Source organism: Falco peregrinus, chromosome 5 (assembly GCF_023634155.1).
Source record: "Falco peregrinus isolate bFalPer1 chromosome 5, bFalPer1.pri, whole genome shotgun sequence".
In the NCBI taxonomy this organism is placed as follows: domain Eukaryota; kingdom Metazoa; phylum Chordata; class Aves; order Falconiformes; family Falconidae; genus Falco; species Falco peregrinus.
Genome location: NC_073725.1, coordinates 95993828 through 96006180, shown reverse-complemented (window position 1 = coordinate 96006180; position 12353 = coordinate 95993828). Strand labels below are relative to the sequence as shown.

Below are 12353 nucleotides of genomic sequence, written 5' to 3'. Positions count from 1 at the left end.
TTATTTTTATTGAATTAGCTTATTTAGCTGTTAAAGCATCTTCAAGGGTGGGCAGAGGCAGCAGAAATAAAGCCTACAAGACTTAAGGGGATGGGCAACAAATACTCACCTACTTAACAGGGGTGTTGTATGGCTTATTTAATTAATGAATACTTGTAAAGCACTCCGAGTTGCTCAGACAAGAAGCGCTATACAGTACAAGCGCAACATATTATTATATATTATTAAGACTGGCTCTGCAGAAGAATAATTCCAGGTAAATGTGCAATCAAATGATCATTTTAGTTCCCAGTAATTAGATTCAATAGGCCAAAAAAAACACAGAAGCCTTTCTTTAATCATACACTAAACAATCAGAACATCCCTAACCTTTCAAGCTACAGCCTTTTTGAATAAAACATCATCAACTTATAGATATTATTCCAAAAAGAACCAGTCACCATATGTGTTGTCTCTTTGAAATACAGTTGCTATAGCAGACCCTGCATGCATTTCATGTGATATGATCATATTCTATCCGTTCTGGCAGCTGAGAGGTTGCACAATTAAATCGGCTGCCAGAAATTTTTGAAGATTCCCAGAACAAGTAGCCGCGCAAGAAATGCCTGCTTGCTGCTCAAGCTGGCCACGAAGCCCTGTGCAGCTCGGGAGGGTGGCCACTGCCACCATGAGCCCTTCCCACAGCTGACCCCATGCTGACGCAGATCTCTGCCTTCGGGGTCAGGCTCGCAATGGCAAGGCTCGGATGGAGCGGAGCAAAGCAAAGCAAAGCAAAGAGCTCTCTCTATCCCTGCTCCAGTCCCACCTGCACGGCACCCACATCCCCGCACACCCACCCTCGCGCAGGCTCTCCACTCCAGGTGACACCTCTGCCACCGGCTCCGTGTCTGGCTGGCACTTGTCCTGGCACTGAGACCTGGTGGGACCAGCGATGGGGACAGGGAGGGACCAGCACAGAGGGTGGAGCAGGGGTGGGAAGGAAAGGATTGAAAAGAATGAGAGTAACAAATGAGTTGGCTGGAGGGAGCATCACAGGTACGAGGAGCTAGGATGGACAGGAGCAGCAAAGGGAGAAACACGGAGGGGCAGGCACAGGTGAACTGATGGCAAGCTGACAGCTCAGGGGATTGCAGCCTGAAATGGCATTTCCCATCTCTCTTCTCTCAAGATTTCGCTCTTCCGCTTATAAATAACTGACAGCAATAAAAGCTAAGCATCAGATGAGCTTGGGTTTAAGATGTGGAAGGTTGTTTATAGCTCAGATCTGGTTCTTACTGAACATCTGCATCAAGCAGTTACTGCGTCCTTGGTGGTATAGTGAACCCAGAGATCCCAAGTCCCTCTGCCTTCCTACGTTTCCCTGCTCAGCCTGTCCTCACTCCCACCTCAGACCAAGCACTACCCTGCCATTTCAAAGTCTCATCTGCACTCCTTACACATGACAGGATGTGCAGAGAAACGATGGCTAGCTCAGCCTGGGAAGCACCAGCCCTCCTTCCTCTTATATGCAAAATATTTCAAGCCCATTTGGAGTGCCTTCGTGAAATTAATTTGCTGATGTCGGTTCAAGCCCGGTGGACACCTGCCCTCATTACGCCGGCACGTCCCATTTAATCCAAGCCGACAAGCGCCGCACCTCTACCTCCTTCTCCGGTTCCATGCAGCCACCACTCCCGCACGGAGCCCATCACGGGATGCTGGCATGGGAGCCCTGCTGAGGCTGCCGATGCTGCACAGTGCTCAAGCGAGGATAGACAGGGAAATTAATTTGAGAGTGAAGTCAGTCCCACAACCTTCATCAGCACGGAGATTCACAAGCAGGCCTGTACATTAATAAAGCTTCCTGTGGGAGTAGATGTTGCCTTTGATTTGCATGTGAATTCAATGCTAGTGAGAAGTGCCAGACTGTCAGACATGGAGACCAAAGTCTCTTATCTTTCCAAAAGCTTCTGTAGCAGTTTCCCCACATTTCCTTAATCATCTGCCTTGTCCTCAACTTACTGAACAGGCAGTAGAGAGTAAAGCTGGACTCAGTTCAACTCCTGCTGCTGCCAAGTCCTGAAACAAGGGTGCCAGGACTGTTTACTGCTAGCCAACAGCTCTGCTAACGTGGCCCTCTCCTCACGAGCAGGTGCTCTGACATCTCCAAGCTCTTTTCACACATTCCTCCCCACTGCCATAGTTATGTCCTGAATCTCCACCATGTGCCTGCACTTCTGCAAGTGAACAATTGCTGGGGACTGCAGTGAACCAGCCCACGTCTGTGCAGCCAGGCAGCTGCGTGGTCCGGCATGGGATGGGCAGGGGGAGACACCAAGAGCCCCCAAAACCACAGAGGTGCGTCAGATACCTGGGTTTGTGATTACCAGCAGCCGCGTTACGTGACACCTATCTGCGCTGCTCAAAGGGCCTCCAAGCCTGGACACAGCTGCTTGGGACAGCCAGACCCAGATGCCAATCCTGGCCTCCAGCAGCTGATCACATCAGCAATCCTCCTCCTCTCTGCACAGCAACACAAATAGGAAATCTTCCCACTTACTGAGGGAAAAGAAAGGAAAGCATCCCCTAGCAAGCACATCCTCTGAGTGCCATGGGTTTTGGTCACTATCAAGAGGGATTTGAAAGGACGACATCAGTATAAAGCTCACTACCAACCAAGTCATCTTGATTCTGCTCTGTGCTACGCCTAAATGCAAGATACAGTAAATGAACTCCCAAGCTATTTTCTTATCCATCAGGAAATCACCCAGAGATAAGGAGATTTTCCTGGCGTAAAACAGAGACCAGTAAAAAGGCAACTGCAATGCTGTACTTTAGAGACATTACACAAACTTGGGATGTTTGGGAGCCAACGCTGGGTGACACTTAACCCAGGAAAAAATTTAAAAGCACATTCAGTGACAGATGAATCAAGCCTGTTTCAAAGATGCCACAAGCCTGTTTCAAAGATGCCACAGAGTAAGTGGGAAGCCCCACTGAAAATCCCTCTCCCTGTGCTTAGGGAAGTGGCAACCGTTTAATGTTTCTCAACTAGTTAAGCACGGGACGGGGGGTGGGGGGTGGGGGAAAGTATGCACTGGAGCTGACCAAGGCAATTTCATTGCAAGACAGACAGAATGTGACTTGTTTGCCCAGCTGTTGTTTGCCCAGAACATCCAGCACCGTTATCACCCAAGTTACTGCTGTAATTCGACATTTTCACGCAAGTGGCTCAATCTTTCGGTTTCACCATCTTCTTCAGGCAAGTTCTGCTCGAAGGGTAAAAAGGCAGCCCTGCCTCTGACTTCATGTGGCTAGACACTCCCGATTCGGGAAGGGGGCTGGGGAAAGGAAATGTGCTGGAAAAAAAAGAGGGTAGAACTTTAAAAATAGAAGTGCTGTTTAAATGCCATATACTTGCTTACAGTGTTAGTACATAAGGAAAACAGTAACAGGATCCAGTCCTATGGAGCCTCCTGCTAACTTGTTCCACCACTGCAGCCAGTACAACAAGGCAGCAACTCTCCAACTGTTTTTCCATCAGCCTATTTCTACTGAAGAAAAAGAGCTCAAGCTCCTCCCTTCCCATCTGCTCCAACCGATATTAATATCAATCAGCTATTAATGAAATATGGAGACCTACAGCTATAATGGGCCTGCCTCTAACGCCAGGAGAAGCCTCTTTGCGTGCCCAAGTTTTATCAGGCACGGAATGACAGATCCAAGGAATTGCAGGACGTATGGCAAGGTATGCATGCTGGAGGGTGAGGAGACAAGCCACAGACATGAGGATGCAAGAGAAGCCGGCATCCTCTCTGACTGCCAACTCCCAGGGCAGTTGTGCAGTAATCAGCTGCCTCCAAAACGGGGAAGCATGCACACAGAAGTTGCAAGAAGGGCATACAACAAAACCCCATGTGTTTTGACAGATTCCTAAGGATTTTGGGCCTTTCCAGGTGGACAAAGCTGCCCATCAGGAAAGCAACTTGAGAAAGGAAGAAGGAAGTGTTCCCAGAAATCAGAGATGGTCCCACAGCCATCTGAAGTGTCCAAGCAGTAAATCTGGAAAGTGACTCGCCAGCCAACATCATCATCTGTCCGTTATTTCAGTTATGGTCATTAGAAAGCAAAACACAACACAACAACCAGAGAGAGATGAGACAGAAGATATTTTAAGGGCAAAATCTACTCTTGGAGAAAACATAATGCTACCCCAGGCCCAGACTCCAGCAGCGAGACCTTCTGCGTTGACCTCTGAGCAGCAACAGATAGCCGGATCCTTACACAGCTGAGATTGCTGCCAAGCTTTCCCCACCGTGTTTTCGGCGAAGCATGGCTTTGTAGCAGCAGGCATGCAGCTCTCCCACCGTCCACTTTCCCCCCCAGATTTTTCAATGGCTTTAGGCGCTAAGGGACTGCCTGGTCAGCAGCTAAAGGGGCCTCTCACAGCGGAGGCACGGCCCACCGCTCGGAAGGGTTTCTTGCTTCCATTTAGTCTCGCAAGACAAGTACCTTTGTTTCTCCCGGGTGGGACGAGGCGGGATTTAGACTCAGCCAGCAATCTCTCTTCTTTCTCAGCTCCCATCTGTCCTCACACCCCGCTCCACTCCACAGCTGCTCCCAGCAGAGCGGCAAGATGCAGCTCACAAGCTCGGAAGCCTGGATGCACCCGAGCTTCAGAGCTGCTTCATGTCTCTCCCACTCCTGCCTCCTCTATCTCCTCTCCTGCGACACCCTCTTCTCCTGGAGCAGCAGATGTAGAGGAGCGGTGGTAGGAGGCAGACACATTGGAGGGGAGCCCTGCTGCAGCTCTCCTCCAACAGGCTGGGGAGCCGCACAACGTGTGGAAACCGGCGAGGAGCGGAGCAGTATGCAAAAAGGGAAAAAAATAAAAAATAGTGCAAAGCGACAGCAGTGGGTAGTGCTGTTCCTCTGGGAGGAACAGAACAGGGGGAGGTGAGATGAACCAACTAGAGAGAATAGGAAAGGAACCAAAATGAAGAGGAGGAATAAAATGTAGAAGATGCAAAAAAGAGAAGCAGATGTTCTTGCAGCACTTACTCCTTCTGACATTCGTACCCAGCTCTTTCATCTTCCTCCAGAACTGGGAAACAAGCTGCTACATGCTCCCTCCTCGTTCCCACCATTCTGACCCTATGCACCACACACCCAAATGAGCCAAGGCCAAGAGCCCCAGGACCGCTCCCAGCACCACAGCAGGGAAGCCTGAGGACAGTTACAGGCAGGACACAGGGCTATGCTACAGGATCCCGCTAAAAGCCAACATAATCTGGTGAAGCCACCCTGCTGTCCAGCTTTCCCACCAGCCCTGGATGCAAATCACCCCCATCCCCATCTCATCCACTATTTTCCTTGTTTCAATAAATATTCCCCCTCCCTCTACTCTGTACCCAGCTCCACTCCACAGGTGCGACAGCAGAGGGATGCTGCGAGCCAGAGAAGATGCCGCTGGTTGCCTGTACCCAGCGTCTTGCTCAGCTGCAGCTCCTCTGCAAGGCTGTCTCCATCCAAGGGGCTACCAGCCAGCTCGTCAAAGAAGAGAGCTTCAACAGCAATCTTTACTTGAGTAAAATGATCAGCTGGCCCTGAAGGCTTCGCTTAGACATAGCGGACTGAGCTAGCCAAGTGACTAATGGGCGATTCCCATGCTGGAAAAAGAGAAGGGACCTGGAGGTCCACATGTACAAACTCCGGCTCATATCCTGTCCCTGATGTGACGGGGCAGGCTTGGAGCAAGGGAGCTGGCAACGTGCCTCATGCTGAAGCATCTCCTAGAATAGTTCAGTCATAAGGAAAGAAGATGAGTCTTTATTTTTCTTCCAGCAGGCTTAGATTCTTTCCTCTGGAATAGATCCTGGCTACCAGTTGAGGAGATCCCCTCCAGAAAAAGGCACTGGAAACAGAAATCCTTTCTTCCAAACCCACAGGGTGGAGTTGCCTGCGCCCCAGTGCTGCTGCGCTTCGTCCTCGTGGGTGCTGAGGTTACTTCTGCTGGCAGGAGGACGAGCAGACTGGATGCTCCTGCCCCACCACCCTGCAGCCCATCCCACAGCCAGCAAGGTCCCTGCCCGCTATCCCACCTCTGCAGCAGCAGGGACCCAGCCCCACACAGGGGGACAACAGGGATGTGCCACCCAAACACCTGATTTTAACTTTGCAATTTATTCATTAATTCCATCAACCTGGGGGGGAAAGGTGGCCGAGGTATTTTCTTCAAATGCTCAGACACAAGCGGGATGGAATGGAGAGGGGGAAAGCAGCAAGAGGCAGCAGGGTAAGAGGTCGGACACCAGAAACCTGCAAACCCTGAACCAGCCGCAGCAGTGACAGCAGCTACAAAAATCCCGTTCTTGAGGCACAAATGAAATCCTCAGGTGGTTACACTGTAAAAACACCTTCTGTCCCCTCTTTAAAAAGAGAGTCACAGTCAAGACTCATCGAAACAGTTTTAAAAGCATCTGGCAAAAAGTTCCCAAACATTAAAAATGGCTCTCTTTATTTTGGCATGTCAAGATTCACAGCATGTAGCGGTCTGTACCAGCAAGAAAGGAGGGATGGGCCAACACATCCTGGTAAAATGAGAAAGGATACAAATCTTGGCTCCCCGCGCAAACTGAACCAGAACTGAACTATGTCTGAGTGATGAAAAAAAATCTTATGGGATTTCCAGCTCGTTTCTGTAGGCTTGAGATCAGATCCTGAACTACTGTGTTTATCCAAAAGTGAACCAGACCTTTGAATATTTGGAGGACTATTCACTGCTGCACCGCGTTTTTCTTGGATGTCAAAAGCACGGGAAGTTCTCATATTTTTTAACAGAGAGGAGGGATAAGGTGGGGGGAGAAGGAAGAGTGTCTTTTTGTTGCTAAAACATAAATAGTATATTGCATACAGCTGCTTGCGCGCTTCCCTGTGTGGTCAACAAAAGAGGGAACATATTTTAGGCTTGTTTTCCAAAACACTGTATGACAAACTTGTATGCAGAGGCTGATGAAATAAAGCCCCTGATGCGGACATCTCGCCCTCGGATGCTCGCTGCTGTTGGGTGAATGAAGGAAGCAAAATGTTGCGACAGCCCAAAACACGGGACACTAAAGCTGCAAATCGCATCTCTGTACTTCAAGCCTATGGCACAACATAATTTAGAACAGCTTCCAAAAACATTAATTTTAAAAGATCCTGGTAAAGCAAAAAATAGGCGAGGTTCAGATGGAGGCGACAAAAATGATTAGAGACCTCAGCAGATATGAGGAAAGATTGATAAGGGTGGGAGTGTTTAGTTTAGCGAGAGATGAGTAAGAGGAGAAATGATAAAAGTACACAAATTGTGACTCGGCCTGAGAAGGTACATCTGGTGTTATTTGCCATTTCTCACAACGCAAGAGAAAGGGGACATTGAATAAAGTCAGGAAGCAACAACCACAAAAAAAAAAAAAAAAAGCAGATAAAGGGATTTTTTTTTCTTTCTTAATACAAAACTCATAATTACTCTCTGGAACTTACTGTCACAAGATATCACCAGTGCCAAGAGCATGGGGAAGATGCAAAGAAAGGATTAGACACTCGCACAGATAGTAATGAGAGCATTTACAGCCACCTTTGAAAAGATAAAAATATAAATCAGGGTACAAATGTTTATGCTTCAGGGCACGAGCCAACCTTTTATCGCTGGAAGCTAGGAGGAAACTTTCCCCCATGGACAGGTCCTCTAACTGTCCTTCACGGGCTTCTGCCCAAGGGCTACAGCCAGCGCTGGGGAGACCCCGTGTCTGACGGGACACAACCCTTCCTGGCCCTCTGCCTTCTCAGGTACCTCTGTCCCACACTGCTGACTCCGAATCCCATTCCCCATCCCATCCCAACCCTTGGGGAGCCGCCAGTCACAGGGTGGCTGGCCACATCCCCCTGCCCACGTCACCTGGCCCCAAGCCGCTCATTTCCTCTTTCTTCTTCGCATCACGTTTAAGTTTCAGGTCCTTATTTCGCCAGCCCTTCCCCTCCCTGGTATTTTGATCACCATTTTTTCCTCCCTCAAAACCAAACCCACAGCTTCGGCCCCTGCCACCCATGTGGGCTCCCCACCGAGCGCTGACTTCGCCCCCACCCCGGCACCACCAGCCATCACACACTTGAACGCAACTTCAAGATGTCAGGCAAATTTTCCCTTTTTTTGATCTGAAGCCATTCCGTCAAGGGAACCTACGTCCCCGAGGAGGAGGAGGACCCTCCGCCGATACGGCACCTGCGGGGCAGCGGCAGTCAGGGGCTATTACGGCCTGTGGAGCTCATCCACGCGCTGGAACTGACATGCGATTCGGGGAGACAAAGAGAGATTCTGAAAGCAAGTCAGTCTATTAAATTTATACCTACCTGCACAATGTGAAACAAACCACATCTCGGTTTCCTTTCATGTGCATGACAGTCTTAACTTGTTTCTTTTAATCCCATAAAAGCAGCTAAAGCATGCAACATGCTTCCCAGAGATGAGGCAAACCTGTATTTTACTTCCTGACAGTGATTTAGTTTATAGGGTGGGGTTTTTTTTCAGGGAAGATAATGAGCATTGTCCTAGGCTGGTATTACAAAGGAAATACTACAGGCTACATGCTAGACACCTGGCATTTAAAAAAGACTCACATAAACTGACACCCCCTGTAACGGACCAGCTACAGCTGCAACCCCTCGCACTGCACAGACACCAGGACGGGCGGCAGAAAGATCCCAGCAGCACTCTGCAAGGCTTTCGACAGAAGTCAGCACCCTTCTGCAAGTTCAAAGTGCCTCTCATCTAGCCAGCCTTACCCCAAGCAAGACTGGGGAGAGGACCAGGGATGTGCTGAGGCAGAAAGGACTACGTAATAAATCCAGCAAATCCAAAGGGGTGAAGCAGTAATCCATGGAAATGTTCCACACAAGAGGGGGTTTTAAGTGCCTTTAATTCCCAGCTGCAAACCCAGTAAGCTGCCAGAAGGCGGAGACCACCGAACACAAGGGGTTAACAGCCTTGCTAAAGAAAATTATACACATAATTTCCTTTTATCATAAAACAATACGTTTATTATTTTCTGTGTATCTGTTAAAGGGCACGGCCTTCTGAGTGGAAAACAAAACAGAGCTCGGTCACATGTTTATTTGCTTCAGCTACTCCCTTTCCCTTCTGATAAATAATCAAACATGCCATCCAGAAAAAACAAAACCAGTGAGCTGGGAAATTTGATGGTCATCAAATAGACTAAGATACCAAGAAAAGCAGCCCACTGTTCCCACAGTGAGTTTTCTGCCCCACACCTACACTAACATCTGAGTAAATAACTTCAGTCACTCTTTCCATTTTCCCCATGCAATTACTCCTACTGTTAAACAAATTGTCCTTAAGGCAGTTGCAAACACCATTTTTTTTTTCCTCTGCAAAGTAGAACAACTTCTGAACATTAAAAAGCCAGACCAGCAATATATTTTAAAAATATGTTTGTTGTACTTGCGGTTTGGCTGAACACACAGCTTGATTTCTCTCTCTCTCGCTCTCTTTTCTAGGAAGATGGGGGTTTACCGTTTAAAATTTTAAAGTGTATTTGGATCTCAGAGAGGCAGGAAAAACCTCGAGGAGGATGGGTTTTCGCCATAGGGCAAACAGCGTATTTTCCATTTTCTCTCATGTGTCACACTGTATGAGCACTACGAATATTTACCAAAAAGAAGTTACCTGCTATTTCAGCGGACTTTTGAGGACAGGAGAAACAACCGAGAAATATCAAGTAGTATTTTAAGTCACTTGAACAGAGAGGGAAAAACCCAGCATACGTGTCGCAACACGGATTACCCAGAGGATCTACACTATCTTCCAACAACCCCTGAAGACCATTCATACAACAATCATTAATACTGAAAAACTGCAGAGAAAATCCCTCACGTGAGAAGTTAACAACCATTACCCGGCATGAGCACGCTTTCCCTTTCCTTTTGTAGTACCACAGGTCTAAACAATAGTAATATGAATGAGATAATAGCCATGCTTGTCTCAGCAGCCTGATTTTTATTAGCATGAAATCGGTACAAATATTAGCAAGGCTGGTTCGCAAGCAATGCCAGAGCCACGACGCAAACAATCTGCAGAAAACAAAAAGAGCTTGCACCTCTCTCTTTCACTGCCCAGAACAGCAGCCACATTTCCTTTTTTCTTTTTTTTTTTTTGGGGGGGTGGTGGTTTTTGGGGTTTTTGTTGCCACTTCTGCAAGCACGAGTAGCAGCTGCAAGCACCCAGCAAGCAGCGGGGACGCTGACGCATGGCTGCTCCCACTCCAGAGGGACGTCGCAAGGTGACGGGTGCCCCAAAAGAGGACTTAGTCCTCAGCACGGTTCCCCGAAGCCATGCCAAAAAACCCACCCTTGTTGTCAACACCGCAGTAAACAACGTGAACCGGCTTCTTTTGCTTTAAACCTCAGCAATTCCCCTCTCCTATGCTGCCAAGCTGCCCGCACAAGGCAGCAAGTTAAAAGTTCAGCCCTGCCTGCACGATCCTCTTCTCTGAGCGCTCACAGAGAAAATGAAGAGTTTAACAGAGTAAGCTCTTACTGTCTGCCTTTAGATTTCCGTCTTCGCGCTGGAGATGTGTTTCTGGCTGTTTCTGTGAAGCGGGGGCTGAAGAATGGTAAAAAGATGTTCGAATAAACAGGAAGTGCTGTGCAGCCGGAGCGCAGGCTGGAGGGAGACGGCGCTGGAGCACTGCCCTTCGCCGGCAGCCACCGGGTCTCTGCCTCCACAGTAGCAACCTCTGCTTTTACTAAATGACAAAGAAACCGCAAAGCATTCCTTCCCTAATTCTTCCCTTGCCAAGTGGCGAGATCGGCTGGAGCTCGCAGGTAACCTCAAAGTTGGGGTTAGCACTACACCAGGCGCAAAAATCTAGCGAGCCTGCATTATTACATTCCCCCCGCCTGTAAGCAGAAACATGCAGAACTAATTATGTCCCCAACTAGACCAAACAGCAGCAAAAAAAGCACACCTCGCTGCTGCATCTAGGCAAATTCATATTTGCACATAAGTTCAGCCAAGCTTGACTTCCCTACCCTCTCTAGTGCTGTAACTTGCTCTTAAAACCGGCTGGTGAGGCTGGCCAGGCTTCAGAGCTATTTTCTCTAACTGCGTGAATTGAAATATAAACAACCACCCAAAAAATGCAACTTGTCTCGGGCGCAGAACTTGCATCCAGCATCTCCAAAAGCGTGCCTTTAGCATTCAGACAGATGCTTTCCCTCCTTCATCGCCTCCTTCCCCTCCCTAAAACAAACTACCTATTTAACTCAAGATGACTAACTAACCGTCTCCCCACCCAATTATCAAAGCCCTGTCTTCTGTCATATTGGTGACATGACGCAGATATTGTCAAGAAAAAGTAAACTGGGGCTGGCACTCGAAGGCAGCTTGTGAAGAGATGAGCAGTTGAACAGCCATATTCAATAAAAAAGAGGAACAGGATTCCTTTAGAAAATGTATTGCTGTTGTGGCAACGTGCTGCTGCCGCTGAAGGGACTGATTTGTTATTTAGCATGTAGTCTTGGACTGTCTGTCATTCTGGGTGCTAATGCTCTGCTAAAATAACTCATTGGGAGCTGTCAGTGGGATGTTTACATAGGCCCCCAATCTTTTCTTCATACAAGGAAATTTTTTACTGGAATTCATCTTCTTTTGATCTCACATTCAAAGCAACAGCAGCTTGATAGACATGCAAGTCTGAAAGCAAATCCAGACGCTGAAGATAAACCGCCAGAGTATGACAGGCAGGAGCATCTAAAGCTTATAAAAATGAAGAGAACAGCATGTCGTCTGAGTATTACAATAGCAGAAATCAAGAGACATATTAGGTGGAACTGATCAGCCACAAAAACAGTTCAAAAGGCAGATCATAGAAACAGAAGACTAAGCTAAAAAAAAAAATAAATTGGAAAGATCTGCTTTACAGAGGCATCACCTCCTTTCCGAGTACCACAGCGTTTCCGCTCCAGCATGTAAACTTAAGGGGAAAAAAAGAGGAGGGCTTGTGCTGCCTCTACTAACTCAGCAGTTCTTACCTTCAACTCACCAATTAATTTGCCGAGTGTACGTTTCAATTACATGCTATTCAAAATGACATAAAAACAGGACACCGTGCCACTCGCCTCTAGCCCAGCCCTCCAGAACACCACCGGGATGGGGACGCTGTGCCTCCTCGTTAGGAAACAGGGGAGTCGAATCCCCCCACGGCGCAAGAGGGGCCCTGGCCCCAGCCCCTGCCACCATTTTAGCCCCTACGCCTTTGAAAGGGCTGAGCCTTGGGATGCTCTTGAGCTCTGCCTCTCCCACCGGTGCAGAAATA

General features: G+C 48.2%; 1 protein-coding gene across 17 annotated transcripts in view; it reads right to left on the bottom strand.

The window, feature by feature from the left end:
* The window catches only part of FOXP1 (forkhead box P1), a 391101-nt gene that overhangs the window by 115888 nt on the left and 262860 nt on the right, over positions 1–12353 (bottom strand). The window contains exon 1 of one of the 17 annotated variants that reach the window (XM_027793025.2): positions 10574–10938. The exons of the other annotated variants lie outside the window; for them this stretch is intronic. The gene's annotated coding sequence lies outside the window, so the exon portion shown is untranslated. Of the gene's footprint in view, positions 1–10573; positions 10939–12353 lie in introns of those variants that run through there. 17 annotated transcript variants of the gene reach the window in all.